This window comes from Camelus bactrianus, chromosome 12 (assembly GCF_048773025.1).
Source record: "Camelus bactrianus isolate YW-2024 breed Bactrian camel chromosome 12, ASM4877302v1, whole genome shotgun sequence".
Lineage (NCBI taxonomy): Eukaryota > Metazoa > Chordata > Mammalia > Artiodactyla > Camelidae > Camelus > Camelus bactrianus.
In genome coordinates this window covers 63,382,276-63,403,774 of record NC_133550.1, presented here as the reverse complement: position 1 = coordinate 63,403,774, position 21,499 = coordinate 63,382,276, and the positions used below count along the sequence as shown (strand labels likewise).

General features: G+C 48.0%; 2 pseudogenes; both read left to right on the top strand.

Annotated features, from left to right (window-relative positions):
• Positions 1 to 7,224: 7,224 nt before the first annotated feature.
• LOC105073090 (protein transport protein Sec61 subunit alpha pseudogene) lies at positions 7,225 to 7,940 on the top strand (annotated as a pseudogene).
• An 891-nt stretch (positions 7,941 to 8,831) lies between these two features.
• On the top strand, positions 8,832 to 10,298 carry LOC141579326 (10 kDa heat shock protein, mitochondrial-like; annotated as a pseudogene).
• The last annotated feature ends 11,201 nt before the right edge of the window (positions 10,299 to 21,499 follow it).

The following is a 21,499-nucleotide window of genomic DNA, read 5'->3' as shown; positions in this document are numbered from 1 at the left end:
ATGGTTTCCTGTACATTACATAGAGTCAGGAGGACTTGCTGAAGACTGGATGAAAAATGTGCGAGAGAAAGAAGCAAGGATGATGCCTAGGTTTTTGGCCCAAACAACTGGCAGAATGGAGTTGTCATTTCCTGAGTTAGGGAAGACTGTGGGAGGAGAAGATTTGGAGGAGAAATGAAGAGTTCTGTTTGGATTTGTTACATATGAGATGCCTATTAACATCTGAGTGAAAATGTTGGGTAGTAGTTGGATGTGAGTCAGAAGTTCTGGGAAGAGGTCACACCTGCAGCTGTGAAGTTCAACTGATGACACAGGATGAACTCATGGAGAAAGTGATGGTGACAGGAGGAGCTGTGAGGGCTCGGCCCTGGGCATTTCAAAGTTTACAGGTTGGGAAAATGAGCCTTACAGCCGACTACTACACTGACAGATGAATGGATAACAATGTGGTGTGTTTATATGCAATGGAATACTACTCTGCCATAAAAAAGAATGAAATCATGCCATTTGCAGCAACATGGATAGACCTAGAGATTCTCATATTAAGTGAAGTAAGTCAGACAGAGACAAATATCATATGATATCACTTATATGTGGAATCTTAAAAAAATGATACAAATTCTATTTACAAACCAAAAGCAGACTCATTGACATAAAAAACAAACTATGGTTACCAAAGGGGAAAGGGTGGAGGAGGGATAAATTAAGCGTTTGGGGATTAACAGATACACATTACTATATTAAAATAGATTAAAAGAAAACAAGGAGCTACTGTAGAGCACAGGGATCTATATTCAATTCCTTATAATAACATATAATGGAAAATAATCTGAAAAGAAAAAGTATATATGTATGTACATGTATAACTGAATCACTTGGCTGTTCACCTGAAACTAATATTGTAAATCAACTACACTTCAATAAAAAATGAAAGTGAAAAAAAAAAAAAGAGAGAGAGAGAGAGAGATGATGAAGTCCCCGTGCAAGATGGTAAAGATACAGTAGATGACCCTGACAAATAAAAGCAGGCTTTCTGGTCCCTTCTGCTTCTTGGAATGGAGGAAAAGGCATCTGCTGGATCAGCAACTGTGCACCAGGTGTCAGGGGCTGTATTTGTTTCCCCAGCAATGATACCACATCTGAAATAGCAGATGCAATTGGAGTCACCCCATCATTAAGTTTATGGTCATCCACTGGCTTTCCCTCACCCCCACCCGCCTGCCGCACTGGCCCGGCTGAGAGGGAAGTGGGAATGTGACAAAATCAGCACTCTGCACCTCAAAGGCCTTGATGACACTAGTAATCTCTTCAGTCCCCAGGGGGCGCAATATTGCTTTTGGCTTATCACTTCAATAAGGAGGGGTTTCCATTTGACTTCCCTCCTCATCAGATCCCTTACTCTGCCAGTCCCAGAGCTGATACAGTAATTCCGCCAATGGCTGGGGATATCCCTTCCAGCTATACAATCGGGAGCAGGGAGACAAATAGCCCCGGAGAGCCACAGGGACAATTGTGAAGTCATTCTAGTCAAACTCCGTTTATTACTTGATCCACCTTAACTCCCACTCCGACCAGGAGAGCCAAGTGACTAAAGTCAGAGCTCTGTTCACCAGACTTGAAGTTTTTTCAGATGTGCAAGTCAAGGAGGAACTTAGGGGATGGGCTGCTCATATATTTTGGTTTTAGGGACTCTGTGATCAATTAGCCACAGCATTCTCTGCAGGACAGATATCCTAGTAACTCCACCGGCCCCGCTTATTATAACAACCATGCTCACTTCCCCCTGGAAATGAAGTGCTGCTACTTGGGTTCTCCTGCCCCAGGGTCCACACATCCCCACTGAAATGATGAAGCCCACTTCAACTGCTGCTTTTCCCACCAGCAGCTCCCACCACTCACAAAGACCATCTACCTTATGATTCTATCGATACGAAATGCTCAATATCTATTGAGATGTAAAGTAGATTAGTGATTGTCTAGGGTTAGGAGGAGGGTGGGGGTCGCGGAAGGGAATGGCTGTTAATGATTGGGAATCCTTCTCTGGAGTGATGAAAATATTCTAAAATTTATTGTGGTGATGGTTGCACCACTCTGTGAACATACTAAAAACCATTGAATTGTACACTTCAAAAGGATGTGTTTTGTTGTGTGTGACTTTTACCTCAATGAGTCTGTTTTGAAAGGTTGGCAGGGGTAGGAGGACTGTGGCCCCAAGGAGCGTTGAGAAATGTGTGGTCTCTTCTTCTGTCCTCAGGGCAAACTGTCTCCCTTTTCACCCTGCCTCCTGGGAACCTCACTCAGCTACATCTTGCCAACCATTTGGAGGATACTGGGGCTGCCTGCTGGGAACCACCTTGAACACTCTTTGCTGAAAGGGACTTCCTGGGAACACCTTGGATATCTGAACTGCAGTGTGAAGTTGGGTTTCAGCTGATTCTGCTGACGATGCTGCAGTCAGTACTTGGATGAGTTTACACCTTGGCTCTGCTGCTGACTTGCTGTGTCATCCAGTAAGTCCCCAACCTGCTCAGTGCCAAATGGTCACTGGAGTAAAATGAGCCTGCCTCGGGATTCTCCTGGCTGTGGGCTTTTTTTTTTTTTTTTTTTTTTTGAGGCAAAATGACAGAAACTAACATTTATACAGCCTTTTTTACACACGTGCCTTATCTGAGCTGACCACGTGGGACAGATCTGATCCCCCATGCAGATGTGGAAACGGCGGTTTGAAGAGTTGGGTGACTTCCCCAGAGCCGACCAGCTGGCATGGTGGTGCTGGGCCCCAACCCTAGGCCTCCTGCTTTTCTGACTCCAAATTCTGCACTCATTCCTCTTCTCGGGGCTCCCTTTTGATGACACTTTCTTTCTATGTCCAAAATGCCTGTGTGGAGGAAACAACTTCACTTTCAAATTGGTCCCAACCCCTGAGTTTTCAGCCCTCGGAGATAGCCCCTCTTTGGCCGTCTGTCCCTCTTTGGCCATCTGCCTGCTGGTGGCCTCTTGCCTGCTTCAGTTCTGCAGCAACTGGGCCCTGATTTCACCCAACTGAACAGGACTGCCTCACCCTGTGACGGTGGATAAATGTTTGCAGAAAGGTTAGAGGTGGGGGGTGGAATGAGAGTCCAGTTCTTTTTAAAAAGAACTGTAATCCCCAATTTTTTATGATGACACACAGGACTGCTCCTGATCTGCCCTCTGCCCACCTGTCAGGCCTCTGTCCCATCACCTCCTATTTCTACCCTATGCCCAGTGTCATACTTAAATAGCTTAGCATTTCCAGAAAGTGCCACACACTCCTACAACTTTTGTAACATTGAGCCTTCAGACCTTCCTTTGTTTGTCACTTCCGAAGCTGTTCTTCTCCTCCAGGAAGCCCCCCACCCGCTGGCTCCCTCCTGCCCCCTAACCTGCCCTGCACCAAACATCCAGCACAACACTTATCAGAGCAGATGCTGCTGCCCACCCCCCCAGCTCCCCAGGTCATAGCCAGGCTGGGGCACCCATCCTCCAGCTGCTGGGCCTGAGGGCTCCAAGGGCTCACAGCTATGCCAGCTGTCCCCTTGTGTGGAGAATTGCCCTTGGCTGCCAGGGCGGTCACCACCCCCCATTGCCTGCAGCCAAAGCCTGAAAGGGGAGTAGAATAGGCCAGTCCCTTGGGCTCAAGGGGAACTGTCCTGCAGCGCAGCTGTGTCCAGAGCCCCCCGCCCCCTCAGTGCACCCACACGCCCTCTGAACAGGGTCAAGGCTGGCCTGACCTGGGACCTCCTGCTCAGCAGTGACCTCCTTCACTCCCGCCTCAGGGGTAGCTTCCTTCAATAAACCCCGGATCCCCTCCACCACATTCCATTGTGATGAACATGTTTCTTATTGTGTCCCAGGCTAGAATCTGTGCTCCCTGAAGGCGGGGACGACATCCTATTTATTTCTGCATCCTCACCTCCTAGTTGGGGACCTGACAGAGGGCAGGTGCTTCGTGTTGAGTTCCGTCCTGTTTCTGAGTGGTTGTAAAAAGCACTCCTGTGCAGCCCCCTGCCTGCCGCTCCCTGTCTCCCGCATCTGCTCTCCTCCTCTGCTGCAGGACCCCCTCCTAACCGAGCTTCCCTCCTCTGTTCCTCTCCCGACCTGCCTCTTGCACCATCCTGCTCCTTGCAACTTGGGTTGAAGGAAAGAGATGGGCAGAGCTGGAGGAGGGCTGCCGGGCAGGGTAGGGGGTGGGGTGGTGGCACTCTGCTCCTGGGGACGGGGGACCAGGGACCGGGCAGCATGCGCCTGTTGGCAGAAAGTACCCACAGCCCCGGGGGGGCGCCTTCTCCTGCTGCTCCTGACCTCCCCCCTCACTTTCTCTCTGTGCTTCTTCACTTCATAAACGCTTTAGGAGCCATGCTGCTCCCACTCTTTCATTCACTCCCACCCACTCACGGCCCCAACCCACGTCACCGGAGGAATGTCTTGCCTCAGAGGCTGATTAACTTTCCAGGCAGCATCCAGCACACGTAGCAGCTGAGTCAGTGTCATGTCAGCTGGCCAGCTGGGGAGGGCGGCTGCCCGTGGGGCTGATTCAGATGGAGCTGGTGGGTCTCAGCAAAGCTCCCTGCCCTAGACAGCATCAGAGGAGCAGGGCCAAAGCCACCTAGGGAGGGGCTTGCCCTGGGGGGCTCATCTCACCCAATTCCCCACAGTCAACCACCCATTGTTTTTGCACCCCTTTTTGCGCCCCATCTCCATTCTCATTTTCCTCTGGAGACCCAGCACCCCCTTGGCTTCCAGGAAGGTAACTCAGCCCTGGGGTATAGTAGTAACAGACCCCAAAACCACAAGGATTGGTCCAGGGCTAGGCAGGTGACATGTCAGAGCCAATGAGCAGCACTGAGACTCAGGTTCAAAATTCTGGGACAAAGGCGCTCACTCCTTTCTGCTGGACTTGAGACCCGAGAGGATGTGGGGGTTAGACTGGCTGGTTCCAGCCTGCTACCACATGAAACCTGAGACTGAAGCCATTCCTATAGAAGAAAGAGAAAGAAATGTTGAGAAACCGAGACCTGATTATATCTGAGAGTCCTGAATCCAGCCATACCTGAAGCTGGATTAACACAAGGACTTTTGGATTTCTGTAGCTCAATATATCCCTTTTGCTTAAGTCAGCTTGGGTGGAATTTTCTGTCACTTTCTTGTTCTTTCAGATTTCTAATCAATACAGGTATTTACTACCCTATTTAATTTTAAGACATACATCCCCCCACCCATTTCAACATTTCTGATGTTAGGAGTGTATCTGACAATCGATGGCAGGGTCCTGATGGAGACATTATTGGCTGCAAGTTTGAGAAACTGAGCACAGCTGCCCATATTGTCTTCACTTTGAGTTAGATGCACTGTTGGCACTGCATGTGCTGAATTTAGTGCTCTTTAAATATCTTCAAAAAGATCATATTGTAATTCAGCAGTTGGTTCAAAAGTGATGATGTAGAAAGACAGGGATATGGAGCAACAGGCAGTGAAACTGATGCCAGTGAAACAAAGTTCTCTTTGGAGAGATGACAGCTCTTCTTACAAAGCAACAGCAAGTGCTTTGCAAAACCGAGCACGAGTTGTGGTACACTTTGTTCTTAAGATGTGGATAAAAAGATTGACTATCGTAGACCAAATAATGCAACCTAAGGCAGGAGAAATTGCCAATCTCACAGAAGAAATGAGAGTAATCTCAAAGCCAGGAGAGTTGTTGTGACTGGTTTATGGCTTGTCCAGGGCTATTAAGATGTTTTGTCGTTTTATTTTATTGAAGTATAGTTGGTTCACAATGTTGTGTTAATTTCTGGTGGGAGTATTGTGCTGTACACCAGAAATTAAACATCTTTGCATAAAACAAGATTTCAGTAGAGATCATATAGTCATTTATTCATACACAAAGTAATAGTAACATTCCTACCAGAGTTATCTTTCTACTAAAGCCAATAGAAAAACAATGTGTACTATTTACCAAGAGGTAGTGTGGACCATGGCTTAGTTTACAGACTGAACTCAGACAGCTTGGGTTCAAAGCCTGTTCTGCCACTTACTAGCTGTGTGATCCTGGGCAGGTTGCTTAAACTCTCTGTTTTCTCATTTGTAAAGTTAGGGAAATAACAGCAAGCAATAGTTCTTACTTCATAGAGATGTTGTGAGGTTCACATGAGATAGTGTATATAAAGCCCCAGAGCCTAGCAAGCTAGTTTCTTTCACAAACCTGATACCAGCCCTGGCCCCGGACCAGGCACTACTGTTTTCATAGGACAATTCAGAGGGCGGTGATGAGGACTGGATAAGTCAGTATCTGTCAAGAAATGAATTGGGTCTCCTAGACCCAGCATGGCCCAGCAATTCCTTACTTCCTTCTTAGCTCTTTTACCCTTTTAAGAAGGTACTTAGTATATGTTGTCCGGATTTTTAAGCTATTGTTACTGGGAACATTGGTATGACTTTCCTAGTCCACCATGACCAGAAGTATAACATTTATTATTCATTGTCTTTCCCCACCTACCACCTTTCCCCAAATAAAACGTAAGCTCCGTATGATAGAGGTTTTTGTCTTTGTTCACTAATGAAACCCAAGGACCTAGACCAGTGAGTTCTCAGCTTATAACAGGTGTTTAATAAAGACTCTTTGAATGAGTAGAGAAAGGAATGGCATAAAATTGGCCCGCCCAAGAGTGTGGCCCATATCTGGTAGAGGTTAGCCCCTGACCCACAGAGAGCTAACCAGCCACAGACCACGCAGCCCAGCATTGTTGCTTGGAGGCCGGACGGTGGTGCCAGGTGGCATGGGTTCCAATCACAGCTCTTCCATCACTACCTGTGTGACCTCACTAAGTAACTGAGCCTGCCTGCGCCTCCATTTCCTACAACTCACGTGAGGACTAATGATTTAATGTGTAAAGTCAAGAGGTCAGAGTTGTGCCTGGGGGGTGGCATGGGCTAACGAAGCATTTGCCAATCTGAGGACAAAGGACAGTGATGTCGCAGCATTTGGTCCCTGAGACACTCTCACTTCTCGTCCTAGGACACACTTGGTCACACAGTGTCTCCCCTTTTCGGGGAGGGGCAGATACAGCACCTCGTTCACTCTGTCAGTGCTGACCCCGGCTGGGGCTTGGTTAAGTGCCAGGCGGGTGCGTGCAGGGAGCTGACGGTCGCTGGGCTCCTGCTATGGGCTGGAACCTCGCCTCCTGCTGTTATCTTACCACTTTAAGGGAGGCTTTCTATCATCAGAATTTACCCAATCTCATGAACCTCACTGCAACAGTTTTTGTGTTTGCTGTATTTTCAGGGATTTCGTGCTGACTTGCTCGCTAATTCTGCCGGGTATAGAGGACTGTCCAGCAGCGACCCCAGCAAGCTCATCTACACCATCCACATTCCTGTTCTCCTCCAGTCAGCCCTGCTGTCAACCTCTAGGTCGTTTCCCAGATGCTATCGGTTCGATTTAGTCGCAGCTTTTTAGTCAGTTTACGAGGACAGTGGGCCTGTGTCAGTGGGGGAGGACCTGCTCGTTCCTACCCAGTGGGGGTCATTGTTACTGTCATTCCCCTCCTGAGTCCATGGGTGCCACATCAGAGGACCGTGTCCAAGTGGCCGTTTACATCATCTTCATGTTGGGGTCACGTGTGTTCTTTCCTAAGATGTGGATAGAGGTGTCTGGTTCCTCCGCCAAAGATGTAGCTGAACAGCAAATGGTAATGAGGGGCCACAGGGGTACCTCTATGGTTCATGAGCTTAATAGGTACCCCCCGATGGCGGCCGCGTTCAGGGGCTTTTACATGGGCGTCCTGTCGGTGTTGGCTGACTTCCTCGGGGCCGTGGGCTCTGGCACTGGAATTCTGCTTGCAGTCACTCTTATTTATCAGTATTTTGAAATGTTTGTTAAGGAACAGGCTGAAGTTGGCAGGATGGGTGCTTTGTTTTTCTAAATGTTCCAGTATTCCTTTTATGTATGTGTGAAAGGGAAAATATTTTGACAAAATATTGTTTTTGTCAAATAATGCTGGTTCCCCTTCTTTGCTCTTATAGTTTGCTTTCAAGTTTGTCCCATTTCTGAAATGGGCACGGAACTGAGCCTGTGTGCAGCGTGAGTGCCAGCTGCCTTAAAACTGAAGTTTACATCATTCATTACAAAACGTACATGCGGTGTTGCCTGTGATGCTGGGAACCTGCGTACTGCCCCGCCAGGTTTAGTTGCGATGGTGGGATGGTGACGAGGATCGGTTTTGCACACAACATTCAAAACACGCAATGTTCCCACCCTCCCTGTTTGTTTAAAAATAAATGCAGTTCAAATTGCCAAAATACAAAAAATAATTAAGGTTTGATCTTGGAAGGAGTGTGTGTGTTTGCTTCAGAAGTTTCCTCCACAAACTACACCCTCACACAGTTGGGCTGAAAGCTAAGTGGTGACCTGACTTGAATGGTATCTGCCTGTTCCAGGCCATCCTTAGAGCCCTCCAACCCCCTTCCCTCCCCAGAGTGCTCTGCAGGCTGCTGACAACAAAAGCTTACTATTTTAAAAAAATATTTTATTTATTTATTTATTATTGTATTATTTAATTATTTTATTTTGGCAGGGGGAGGTAATTAGGTTTATTTATTTTTGGAGGAGGTACTGGGGATTGAACCCAGGCCCTTATGCACACTAAGCATGCACCCTACCACTTGAGCTATACCCTCCCTCATAACAAATGCTCGCTGTTATTTATTCCATCAGCCGTCAAATATTTACTGAGCACCTACTGTGGACCAACTCAGACTTGGAGAAGTCTGCTGCTGGAAGGAGGGGCATGCATCTCCCAAGAGTTTCCTAAAAGATGGATGGGGACTTGCTTCAGGGCAAGTTGGGAAAAGCAAGCCTTTTGAGAGGGGACAGACTCTGGGTGATGAAATAAAATTCATATTTTAAGGCAAGACAAGAAAAATTTAAACATAAAAATGTTCTCTGCTCGTTTGGGCCCCCTCCTTCCCCTCTAGTGTGCATCGTGCCTCTTCCTTGGTGTTAACCAGACCTCCCCAATGGCAGAAATACCTGCTCAACCATACAGATCAATTTTTCTTCTTCTGGCACCAGCCGTGTGACTCCTTAGACGACATTATCTCCTCATGACCTTACTCATGTTGCCGGCTATATTACTTGCATTCTGCCTGTTTTACAAGGTTATTGTTTCTTGCATTACCAAATGTGTGACGGAGCCTCCAATAAAATGGTGGACTCGAAGACCTGAAGTGATTGACCAAATCTATAGTTCTATAAGATAATGACTGTAATAGTGTAACTCTAGGTCTGGGAAGAAGCAACAAGAGGGAACCATTTCCTGGACCATGACAAACTAGTGAGACAGATGGTCCAGAGGCTTTTGGTTACTGTTAACAGCGCCTAGACCAGTAATAACACAGTGAATGTCAACCAAATCCTTGTCTGACCTGGGAATGAGCACTCCTAGCATCTTGGTATAAATAGATCAGGAAATGCCTCCCAAAACCTGGTTGAAATGAGTACCTAAAGAGAGGGGATTGTACAATAAAGGATGCAGGAGGAGGTACAGCTCAGTGGTAGTGCACACCTAGCACGCCTGAAGTCCTGGGTTCAAGCCCAGCACCTCCATTAAAAAAATGAATAGCCTAATTGCCTCCCCCCCAAAAAAGATGGAAAAATAATAAATTAAAAAATACAAATTAAAAAAATAAAGAGTGTTGCCCACCATCTGGTTCTACAGGAATCAGGTCATTAGTTGCTGACCTGATTCAGTATGACCTTCAGTACACCCTGAAAGGAGTTCAGGGCAGAGATCAAGATGAGGCAGTTCTGTGTTCTGGGAAAACTGGCAGAACCAGCCCTCAGATGATTAGATATTTTCAGGAGAAAATGTGATGAGCCTGGTTTCTGTCATCTTCCCACACTTAGGAAGAAAAGCACGAAGCTCCTAGCGGCAGCGGCTGGAGAGCAGAATCTGAACTGCGGTGGCTGGAGTCACGGCGGGACAGGCGTTCAGAAAGTTTCTTCCCCTCTTTGACCCTGTATTAGTCAAAAGGACTGCAGCCGAAACTGTAAGCAAAGGAGGCATTATGCTTCCAGAAAAGTCTCAAGGAGGAGCACTGCAGGCAGCAGGAGTAGCTGCTGGATCGGGCTCCAAAGGAAGGGTGGGGACAGTCAACCTGTGAGCGTGAAAGCTGGAGATAAAGTTCTTCTCCCAGAATACGGAGGCAGCAAAGTGGGTCTAGATGACAAGGATTATTTCTTTTTTAGAGATAGTGACAGTCTTGGAAAATATGTGGACTGAAAAGTCACTTTTGAAATGGCATCACGTGAAGTCGCCCATTCCACTGAAGCGCTGACATCTTCTCATCATGTAAATAATTTCTACGTCTCTCTTTTATAATAAAGGAATGATATCTAAACCAACGACATCAAGTGTCTCTAAAATTTGGTTTCACTGTACTGATAGAAACGTTTCCAAATAAAAATATGTAAGTGAAAAAAAAAGCAGTAAAACCATTGACTAAGCTATCTGTTCCTTGTGGATAGTGAGCAGTAACCTTCAGCCAAGATGTGTGTTTGACTGCACGCACCCCCTTTGCCAAAATCACATATATACTGGCCTCCCCTCAACCCTTACCTCTTTGGAACAGTCATTTGGAACAGGGCTTTCTGAAAGGCTGTCTCCCGGGTTATGACCCTCAGGTTATAAAACCCTCCAGTTTTTTCTCAGATTGACCATTGATTAACTTTTCGACATGAGGATGGGGAGTGAGATTAGAAGCTAGAGGTGCCCCTGATGGGGACCCTCTTGGGAAGATTCTCTTCCCCTGGGACTCTGGAACAAAACCTCCTAACCCAGGGGGTCCCTGGGGTCTCTGAAAGTTTGAGGTAAATTCTCAGGAGGCAAGGACAGCCCTTGCCCCAGCTTCACAAAGCAACCACTCACCTCAGCTTCTCAGGAATGTGATTGTAAAGAAAAAAATGTTGCCCGCCATTCCAGTTCTACAGGGATCAAGCCATGAGCCACAGCAGCCAGGACAGTGCACCCTGAGGGAAATTCAGGATGCAGAAAACAAGAAGCATCCTGTGCTTTGGATATACTGGCCCCTAGATAGTTAAGAGACACATCTAAGGAAAATTTTCAGTGACCCCAGATTCTTGCATCCCCCTAACACATAGAAAAGCACCAAAATCATTAACATGAGATGACTTTTCTTTGTGATTAGCAGCAATCTTTTCATGCTTCACTACATGTTAGAAGTTCATCTATACCCTGGTTCCTCCCTTACCTCTTCAGAGCGGTTCCTCAGAGCCATCTGAGTGTCTGTCTCCCTGGCTATAGTTCTCAGTAAAGTCCTCAAATAAAACATCACTCACAACTTTTATGTTGTGCCTTTTTCTTTCAGTGGACACGGACCATCACTGGAGAGTCAAGGAGGGTGTCACACCCAGGACCCCCACTTTTCCCACTGCCACCGCATTGCAGTGTAACCTGAAAATTCCTTGCCCCAGGCACTTGGGAAAATTCTGGGTGCCCTCAGTTCTTCCAGGGGTGGGGGTTCTCCTCTCCCCTCTGGGTCTAGCAAGGAATTTTTTTTCCTGAACAAATAAACAGTGCTTCTCCTAAAAGGAATGCCAGTAACTCTGGTTTTCCCCATCTCGCCACCATCAAATTTAGGCCACAGCTTTAAGTTCTTTATTGAAACTCTCTTTGATCACCCCAGCCCTTCAGTAAAGGTGGACACTGCGGTGCAGGGAGATAGACACACGGTGAGAAAGAGAATCAAGCGGCTCTGGCCCAGGGCTGCTGGGGAGCAGGCAGTGTGCTCTGGGGGGACCAAGCCCAGGAGCCCAGGCTCTGACCCACACCAAGGTGGCCCCCAGCCACTCTGGGAGTGAGGGACACAGTTGGACAGTGAAGACGTGGGACCTGAGAGAACATTCATTCTCCACTACGAGTCATGGGATGCCTGGTCTTGCAGCCGGGCAGAGGCTGAGGGCTGTTCCCAAGGGCATGTGTAGCCTGAATTTCACACACAAGACTGACACTAGGGGACACTCAGTAAATTACCTGAGCTCACCTGACTAGCAAGGCAGAGCCAGGCTTGGAACCACTCGTGCCTTGCCACCAAGGTGCCCTGCCTCTCTGCTCTGAGTTTTTTTGTGAAGTGTCTGCTTCGTTGCCGCTCTCCCCAGGCAGGCACCTGGTTCACCTGTAGGGAGCTGGTACCGTTAAGGTCCTACGATTGTTCAGTGTGACTCTGATCATCCCTTTTACGGCTGCTGGTTTTACCGCATGCTAGCTTTCTGAGACTTGGGGAGCGGTGGAGGATTGCTTATCCCTGTCCATTCGAGCAAGAAAAAAATAATCACTTCGGAATGAATCGGTGCAATAGCAGCACCTGCGGGCCCGGAAAACAGCACTTCAGAACCGGTTCTAGTCCGGTAGGACCCTGCAGGGAGAGACCAGCACAACCTGATCCCCTGACTCGGAGCAGCCCGGGCGACTTTCTGGGGAATAACCTGCACCTACTTCTCAGAAACTCTCAGAGCTCCCGCTGGTTGCGGGGGTCCTTACCACCCCCCGCTTTGTGATTTGCCCCCAGATGCAAAGGGCGTGAAGCATGGCTCATCCAGAGGGGTGAATGATGTCGTGAGGACCCTGCCTCTTTCTCTCTCTCCACGTTTTGGTCCTGCTTGTCATTATTGGGTTTCACTCTCAAGTCTGCTCCTGCCACCGGACAGCGAGATGGCCACTGGCAGCTCTAAGCCTACATTGTCTTATAGTTTATGAAGTTAGAGAAGAGAGCAGCTTTTCTTAACTGCGGCAAAAGTCCCAGGGAGCACTCGGCCTGACCCGGTTTGGTTGCATCCCTGTTCCGGGGTATGCAGTCTTTTGGTCAGAATTGGATTGTATGGCCTTCTTGGGGTAAGGGGCAGAGCTCCCATCCACTGAAATCACATGGACTGAGAAGGGTTTCTGAGGATCAGGTGTGGGTTATTCTCCAAAAGATCTACTGGGCTAACGTTCCCTTGACCTTCTTTCTGGGTCCCATCCCCTGGCAACACAGACACCGTTAGATTGCTTCTGGCTTCAAATAACAACACAAAACTTGAATGAGCTTGAACAGTGAGGAAATGTATTTATTATGCACATAACTGAAACCGAGCAGTGGGTCAGCCCTCAGGAGGGATACAATCAGCTGCTCAGTAATGCTGCTGGGGGAAAGGATGGTCTTGTCAACAAATGGTGCTAGGATAATTGGATACGTTAAAAAAAAAGAAAAGTAAACCCTTACCTCATGCCATGTGCAAAAATGTGCTCAAAATGAATCATAGACCCACATGTGAGAACTAAAACTCCAAAGCTTCTAGAAGAAAATGTATGAGCAAATCTTTGTGACCTTGATCTTAGGCAAAGAGTTCTTAGATATGACATCAAAAGCACAAACATAAGAAAAAAAGTATAAATTGGACCTCATCAAAATTAAAAACTTATTTTTCAAAAGGCACCATTAAAAAAATGCCAGATAAATATACAAAAAGGTTTTTTTAACTTCATTATTCTCCAGGAAAATGCAAATCAACAACAGTATGACACCACTCTACTTGACCAGATTAAATAAAAAGGATCAAGAATATCAAGTCTTAGACAAAGATGTGAAGCAACAGGAACTCTCTGAGTGAAAATTGCTCCAGTTACTCTAGAAAGCTAACTAGTAGTAGATACTAAAGCTAAAAATATGCCTTCCCTATGACCCAGCAAGTGCACCCCCGACAGAAATGTGTATGTTAATCAAGACATGCATTAAAATATTCACGCCAGCATGATGAGTAACAGCCCAGCCTAAAACAACCCACATGAGCAGAAAATACAAATTTATTATGATATATTCATACCATGCAATGAGAATGGACAGATTACAATCACATATGAAAATTATGGCCTAATCTCATTGACAGAGTTTTGAGCAAAATAAGTCAGACTCAAAATACTTTAGGTTGTATCATTCCATTTATGCACAGAACAAAAACGGACAGAACTAACCCGTGCTGTCAGACATCAAGTCAGAGCTACCTTGGGATGGTCATGAGCGGAGGGGCCAAGAGAGGGATTCTAGGGTCCCTGTCATGTCCTCTTTCTTGATTTGGGTGCTGGTTAAGTGTGTGCTCATTTGTGAAAATCCTTTGAGCTGTACAGTTATGCTGGATGCACTTCTCTGTACACTTCTGAAGTATCTATACTTCAATAAAAGGCAATAGAATGAAACAAAAAATGGATATTTTATGATGTCAAATTCAAAATATGCCTAAACAAGAGGCTTAAAGAAATTTCTTGCTTCCTGCAGGCCTTCTGGCTACTCCTAGCAGGGGTGTTCTCTTTTCTATGAAGTTCTTTTGGTGGGAAAGTTTGAAATGCACCACTTCCACTTTCCCATCCACGGTGAGGTTTCGAGGGCCACCTTCAGGAATCCCCTTGAACAGAAAGCTGCACTCTTGGGATTAGGGTGAGGCAAGTGAGGCATCCATCCTGTCTGTCCTGTATTTTAAATTTTGATATTTTGTTCATCATGGGGATTTGGGGGGCATTAATTTTGATTTTTTTGAGATATTGAGGTTTTTTGGTGTCCATTTAAAATTTTGTATCTGATTCTCCTCACCCTAGACTATGGCAGGCTGGCCAACTTTCATTTAAGGAAAAAAGAGAAAGAAAGAGCTCTGCTAGTTTGTATTTTTAAAGCCAAATCTTTATGCTCCGCAAGAAGAAAGTACTTTCAGCTGGGTTTCACCTGTCACCATTGATAAACACTGATAAGCGTTACATGTTCTCTAATCTAGGGAGAAAGGAAAGGTGTACAGCCCTTAACCACTGGGTGGCGCCAAAGAACAGTTTTTAAAGCCGACCGCCTCCGTAAGGTTGTTGGCCAGGAAATACATTCCCCACCCTGGGTTCCTTTTCTCTGACAAAAACCCATCCATTTTGTGATTCTCTCCCTCTCTCCACGCACCCGTCTCAAGTAGGCTCCAAATACATGGGCCAAATTCAATAGAAGAGTATGTTTGGATTCTATTCCCCAAATACCCAAATAAGATATTTTTATTGGCTGCAGTGATCAGAAAGCCAAAATAAAATCCCGTGGTGGGGGGGGAGTGGTTTGAGCTGGTCAGACTTGTGTTTAAACCCTGGCTGTGTAATGTGGAGCAAGGGTTCTTGGTAGGGCGACCAACCTTCTGGATTTGCCTGGGGCTGTTCTGGTTTTAGCACTGAAAGTCCTGCAGCCCAACCTCTCGGTCCTTGCACACTGGGAAGGTTGGTGACCCTGCTTGCTTGGCCCTCAGTTTTTCTGCTCTGCAAGATGGAAATAACGTCAGTACCTACCACTAGGAGAATGAATGAGAGGGTGATGTATATATTAGGTGCTGAATAAAAAACTCGCTTAGTTTTGTTCCTGGGTAATACTGCAGATGGTTGCAGGCATGGCCTGAGTTCCTATAAAACTATATTTATCACCCTGCTCGTGCATTCAATTCAACTCCAAAAACATTTGCTGGGTACTTATTACATATCAAGAAATTGTTAGCAGTTTAGCAGTTATGGGCACATTTTAAAAAAATGATTGACACTTCTCAAGGATGTTATGATCTTTAGGAGAGTAGAGGGGAAAAAAGTAATCTAAGGCCATCACTGGCACCCTTGTAGGTCCTAATTTCCTCTCAGCTGGGCAACAGGAGTGGTCTCCTAACTTATCTCTGCAACCCCATTTCAGTCTCCTTCCAGTCCCATCAACTAACTACCAGGAAACTCTTCTTAAGACATAGTTCGGATCCTTTTTTCAAAAGCCCAATACCCACCTTGCCTTGGCATCCTTTACTTTCTACAACAGGGCCTCAACCAAGGCTTGAAGCCTTATCTCTCAAACAAACCAGACGACTCCCTTGCTCAAATATGCCCCACGTATTCCTTCCTCCATGCTGTTACTCACAGTGTTCCCTAAGGTGCAGGGCCCCACCTCATTCTGGCCTGTCAAACATAAACTCCTTCATGTGACCTTAACTGGGTTTTCTACCAGACACGGGCTCTCCCTTCTCTTATTTCATTTCTACTGTCCTTACAGCGTTGTTCATACTGGTGCCATTTATAGACCCTGTTCTTGAATCGTGGGCAAAGATTGCCTATATCACTTTTTAATATTTCCTCTAGTTTCTTGTGGGTAGCCAACAAATTGTTTATTGAATTACAGCCAGAGTTCTAATTTTGCTCTCTGTAACCTGGCTTTACCAGTTTTTAGCTAGTGATAGTGAGTTACTTAATTCATCTCTCAGTCTTGGTTCCTCATCGAACAATGTGGATTGTAACAGCACCCACCTCAGGGATACTACAGGAGTGAGAAAAGACAATGCACTCAGAATGCTTAGCATTGAGCTTGGCACTCCAGGAGCTAAGGGGAAGATTCATTTAGGCTTGAGGAATAGTGGAGGGCTTCCTGGAGGAAGTGGAATGTGAGCTGGGATGCAAAAAAAGATAAAAGAGAAACCATTTAGGCAGAGGGACCAAACTGAACAAAGACTTAAGAAGAAACAGGAAAGAGCAAGATGTGCTGAGGAAGGACTGGTCAAGTCCCGGGAAACACCTTTGGAGAGATTCCGCCAGAAAAGAGACAGCGAGAGAAAGCACAGGTGGAATAAATTTTCCAGGAGTATGGATTAGCAGCTTGGAAGGAGGGGAAATCAGTCTCTGGTGGTTTGCTGGAGGTTTCTGTCATTGGGCGTGCCTCTTTCAGCAACAGCAATACAATTAGAAGTGGCAGATGGGTGACAATCGGATCAGCCTGTGTTCACTGCACCTTGCAGCAAAGGATGGAAATGGACAAAATGACAAGTACTGCTAAGAATTAGCAGGGTTAAGCTTAAAGTCCCATATTTGTCTTGAATAATTAATTAAAGGAAAGAGTGGATTTGGCTTAGTATCACTGTGGGGAAAGAGCATTAAAGGAAAGAGGGTGGAAATGATCGGTTATAAAGTCAGTTTGAGCCAAAGGGTCAGGACAGCCACTAAATTTGCTAATGTGATTGTCTAGTGTACTAATGGTTGCAGAAAGTCAGATCAAGGAAGGCCAAGGTCTCACCGTACTCGGTGGTGGTCAGATCACACTTGAGTATTCTAGGTAGTCACATTTTGGTTTCTAAGGAACAGAAACCCAAGTGGGAAGGGAATGAATTGGCCCCCAGCATTAGACTCAAACGGTGCCCCTCCCAGACCTCTTTAACAGGCCAGTGCACCGGCCCCCAGCGGCCCCCAGCTGCCGAGAGTGTGGGCAGCTAAGGGTTCCCAGATGCCCCAAATTCCAGAGAACTGCCCGGCTGAAGGGAGTAGCTTTGGTGACCTTAATCCCTTCACCACCAATGGCTGATGGATCCTGGGGTACACTCAGCTGCCCCGTGGTGGGATGACCATGTGGTGTGGTTTATGCTCCAGAGCTCTCTGCTGTGATCAGGCAAAGCGATGAGCCTTGCTTGGCTCCTTCCCTTTCCCTGTCCTGCTCAACTTCCACCCTTATAGGTTTTTCCTCCCTTAGGAAATCCCGTTCACTGGATCTCTCTTACAAGCAGTTTCTAAGGACCCTCACCTAAGACACCTACCAAATCAAGTAGCCAGAAAAACAGCTGGATCCAGGTTCTCACACAGTCATCACCCGCTGTGGCCTTTTTTAGTCTTGCAGACCTGGGAGTTTGTTTGTTCTCATTATTGGCTTTATTGCCAAGCAAGTTCTTTCCTGTGGTCTCCCTCCAACTCCAAGCAAATAGCTGGACACTTCAGCAGCCTCACTGCAAGGAGAACTGAGAACTTCTCCCTCTGGTAGTTCCAACAAGGGGCCCAGGACTCATTCTGTTTGGACTGCCTTGGGCCACAAGCCTGTCTCTAAATCAGTCCCTACAGGTGCCAGTGGTGGGGAGGGGTTAGCAGTGAGCTGATTGATCAGGACTGGGCTGTGCACTGACCCCTCTCCCCTGAAAGTTGAGTGGTAAAGTCAGCCCCAAGGAAGCCTGCCCTATAGACCAAGAGTGGGGAGGAGTGGTCCCCTTACCAGAAGAAAGAAGAGCAAAAATAACACATGTCCCTGAGAGACTTTGACAAACCAAAGATGTCCCCATGAAGCCATTAGGATAGTGAGGCTATGGAAGCCATCATCTGAGGAATGGTGGCAAGAAAAAGAAACTTAATCCCTGTTGTTTTGGGGGATGGGGAAAGGGAGCAAAAGCGTCATCTTCAAATATTTGGAGTGTTGTCATGACGCAGTGGGATTAGCCGTGTTCTGTGCGGCTTCTGGGGATGACATTAGGACTTAGGGTTAGAGATTAGAGGGAGACAGATCATCCATAAGAAATATGTATAAATACCATACATACCATATATGTCACACACACACACACACACGTACTATATATATATATATATATATATATGATTTAAGATGTTCTAAAAAAGAACAAGCCTGTCTGGGAGGTGGTGAGTGGGCTATCACTCTTCCCATGACTAATAACATACACTGTGCTTCCTTCTCACCCTGGCTGTTTCAGGAAGGCTGTGTCTAGGTGGACCCTGTCTGGAATGCTCCAGCCTGGTCTTGTCTTGAGGAAGTCTACCCCACCCCAATAATTCTGACCAGCAGTACTTTCGCCTCTGAGGTGTACCTCTGGGCCCTCTTTGTTGGTCATGACACTTGGGATATTCTGCCTGATGTGATGGTCATCTCGGCATGTGACAACTTCCCCCAGTTTGGTGAAAGCATCCCCAGGACAGTGACTATCTTATTTGTCTTCTCCCCTCCAGAAATACTTGTTAAATAAATAATTTTATCAGGACTTTTGTGGAAGGATTCTTGCCTTGGGGGAAGGTATGTGACTAAGAGGCCACAAGGATCCTGCCAGAACTACAAGATTCTATGCCCAGCTGGGACACTGAACTTGAAGCTGACGTGTAGATGAATAATTGGGAATACCAAGGCTCACTTTGGCTTTTGCAGCTGTTGGACCGAGCTACCGAGCGGGAGAGGCGCCCTCGCCTGCCCTTCCTCAGAGTTACACCAAAGGGCAGCCTGGGGAGACTTTTGGGGGAGAACAGGGGAGCATAGTAAGAATTTACTCTGGAATGTAAAATGAGCTGCCTCTTTCCAGTTTTTGTGCCTTCACACTGCTCCTTCCTAAACCTGGGAGAACGCGCTAGCCCCCTTCTTCCTGTAGCTACTGTTACTCCTCCCTCCTTACCCTGTCTGGTGATACCATCCCTCCCCAGGAAGCTTTCGGGAAAGCACTTCCCCGCCTTTCCACCCCGCCAAGTTGGAGTTATTTCGCCTTTTCTTGGCTCCCTCCCATTGCTGGGGGAGGGGAAGCAAACGGCCTGCCTCCACCAAGGCACTCACCACAGTGGACCTTGTTTTACTTATTACTCTCTCCCTTGTAGCCTGCATTTTCTCTTTGTTTTAGTCATGGACCAAGTCCACGTTGTGGCCTCTGGGTCTAATGCAGGAGACCCACGCGCGCGCACACATACAAGCACACACCCCTTCGCTGCAAGAGTGGATGCTGGAAAGAGCAGGACATCAGCATTTTAGAATTTCACAATTGCAAGAGTCGTCGGGAGTCATCCAGTGCCGTCCTCACTTTTACAGATCCTCCTCCCTCCTGGAGTCTCCTGATACAAGCTTTAGGGTTCATTCAGCCTTTCCTTCTCAAAGCCCAAAGCACTTTCGCTGTTAATGATCTCAACATTCTAGGCAGGTAAGGAGCTGTAGGTAGGTGCCAGTATCCTCCCTTCTACCGTTGGGGAAACTGGCTCAGAGAAACGAGACTGCAGGCCTCGGTGGGGCGGGGGCTGTAACGGGAATTCAGGGCTCCGGGCCAGTGCGGAATTTATTGTGTCTCCTTTTGGGAAGCGTGAAAGTGTAGTAATAGATTTATGAGCCCCAGGCAGAGACCCGTCAGCCCCCTTGCAGGATCCTGATGGGGTCGGCAGGATTAGTGCAGTAAGAGCTCGCGGCATTGACCCCTTGGCAACTTGACGAGGTCTGGCTGGGTCCACTGCCCGTCCCAAGACTGGGTGACCAATAGGCTGCGGCCTCTTTAAGGCCTCAGCGCCCCGCCCCCGGCTGGTCTCCGACCTCCTCCCACCTCCTCGCCGCCACACGGCCAGTTCCAGACTTCCCTCGGCAATGAGGTCATCTCCCCGCTGCTCATTGGCTGCGCCGGGCCGTCAGTCACAGGAAGTCCCGCCGCCGTCCTCCCCCTCCCTTCAACCCTTCCAGTCCCCGCCCTCCCCGTAGTCCGCCGGTCTCGGTCTCTGCGAAGCCTTTGATTGGCCAGCACCGCCGTCACTCTTCCAGCGGGCGGTGTGTGGGGCGGGAGGCGGGTGTGGTGGGAGGGCCCGCAGCTTCCGTGGCTGAGAGGAGCCGGCCGCGGCGGTGTCTGTGGTGTCTGCGACGGCGGCCAGAGCTACCGTCCCATCCTTCCCACCCTCTCGGCTCCGCTCGTTGCACGCCCTCCGCTCGCTCCGACTTCTCTCCAGCTCCGCGCGCCCCGGCTGGACGCTGAGCCTCGGAGGAGACGTGCGCTGTGAGAGCCGGAGCGGGGACCGCCGCTGAGCCCGGGCCGGGAGGAGAGCGAGGCGGTGAGTGAGAGTCCGGGCAAGGACCCCTCCCCCACCGCGGCCCCGCCCCGCCCCGAGCATCCTTTCTCCTCGCTACCACGCCGCGCGCGCGCCCTCGGTGGTCCCGCGGGGCCGGCCTCGCGTCCTGGCCCCTTCCCGGCCCCCGCCCCGCTCTTTGCTCCTCCGGGCTAGGGTCGCAGAGCCTCGGCGGGCGGCGCGGGGCGCGGCGGTGCACCTGTGAGCCGCGGGGTCGGGCTGCGCCGGTGGGTGGGCACCGGGGTTCCGCCCCCTCTGCGCCCCGGGCGTATAGTGATTGCAGGGACCGGGCGCTTTCTCTGGGATCTTGTGCAAACCCTCAGGATCCGTGTGCAATCCCAGGATTCCCAGGTAAAGGAGTCTCACCTGGACTTGTTGATGCCTGTGTAGCAACCTGAATGCCGCCAGGTGTAAGGAATCTGGCAGATTTGAAACTTGACGGCCAAGAACTGGACTGTCTAACGAAGTGCCTGTCTGTCAGGACACTTTGGTTACATCCCCCACCCTGGCAGAAATGCAAGTGCATTGATCCTCTGTGGTTGCTGGGGCTGGAGCTTTCGAGTCAGACTCTCAAGCCTGACGATTGCTACCTGTGTAATTTTGGGCCTCAGTTTCCTCATCTGAAAATTGGGAATGATACAGGTATTTGTCACACAGGGTCGTTGTAATTATGAAATGAAATATTTCACATAAAATGTTTGACACAGCGCTTGACACCTTAGTAAAGGCCCAAGAAATGTTTGCTTATATGATGTTGAGAATCATGGTAGACTACGTGTGTGTAAGCACCGGCCCGCTTGGCTTTGTTAGGATTTCTGTTT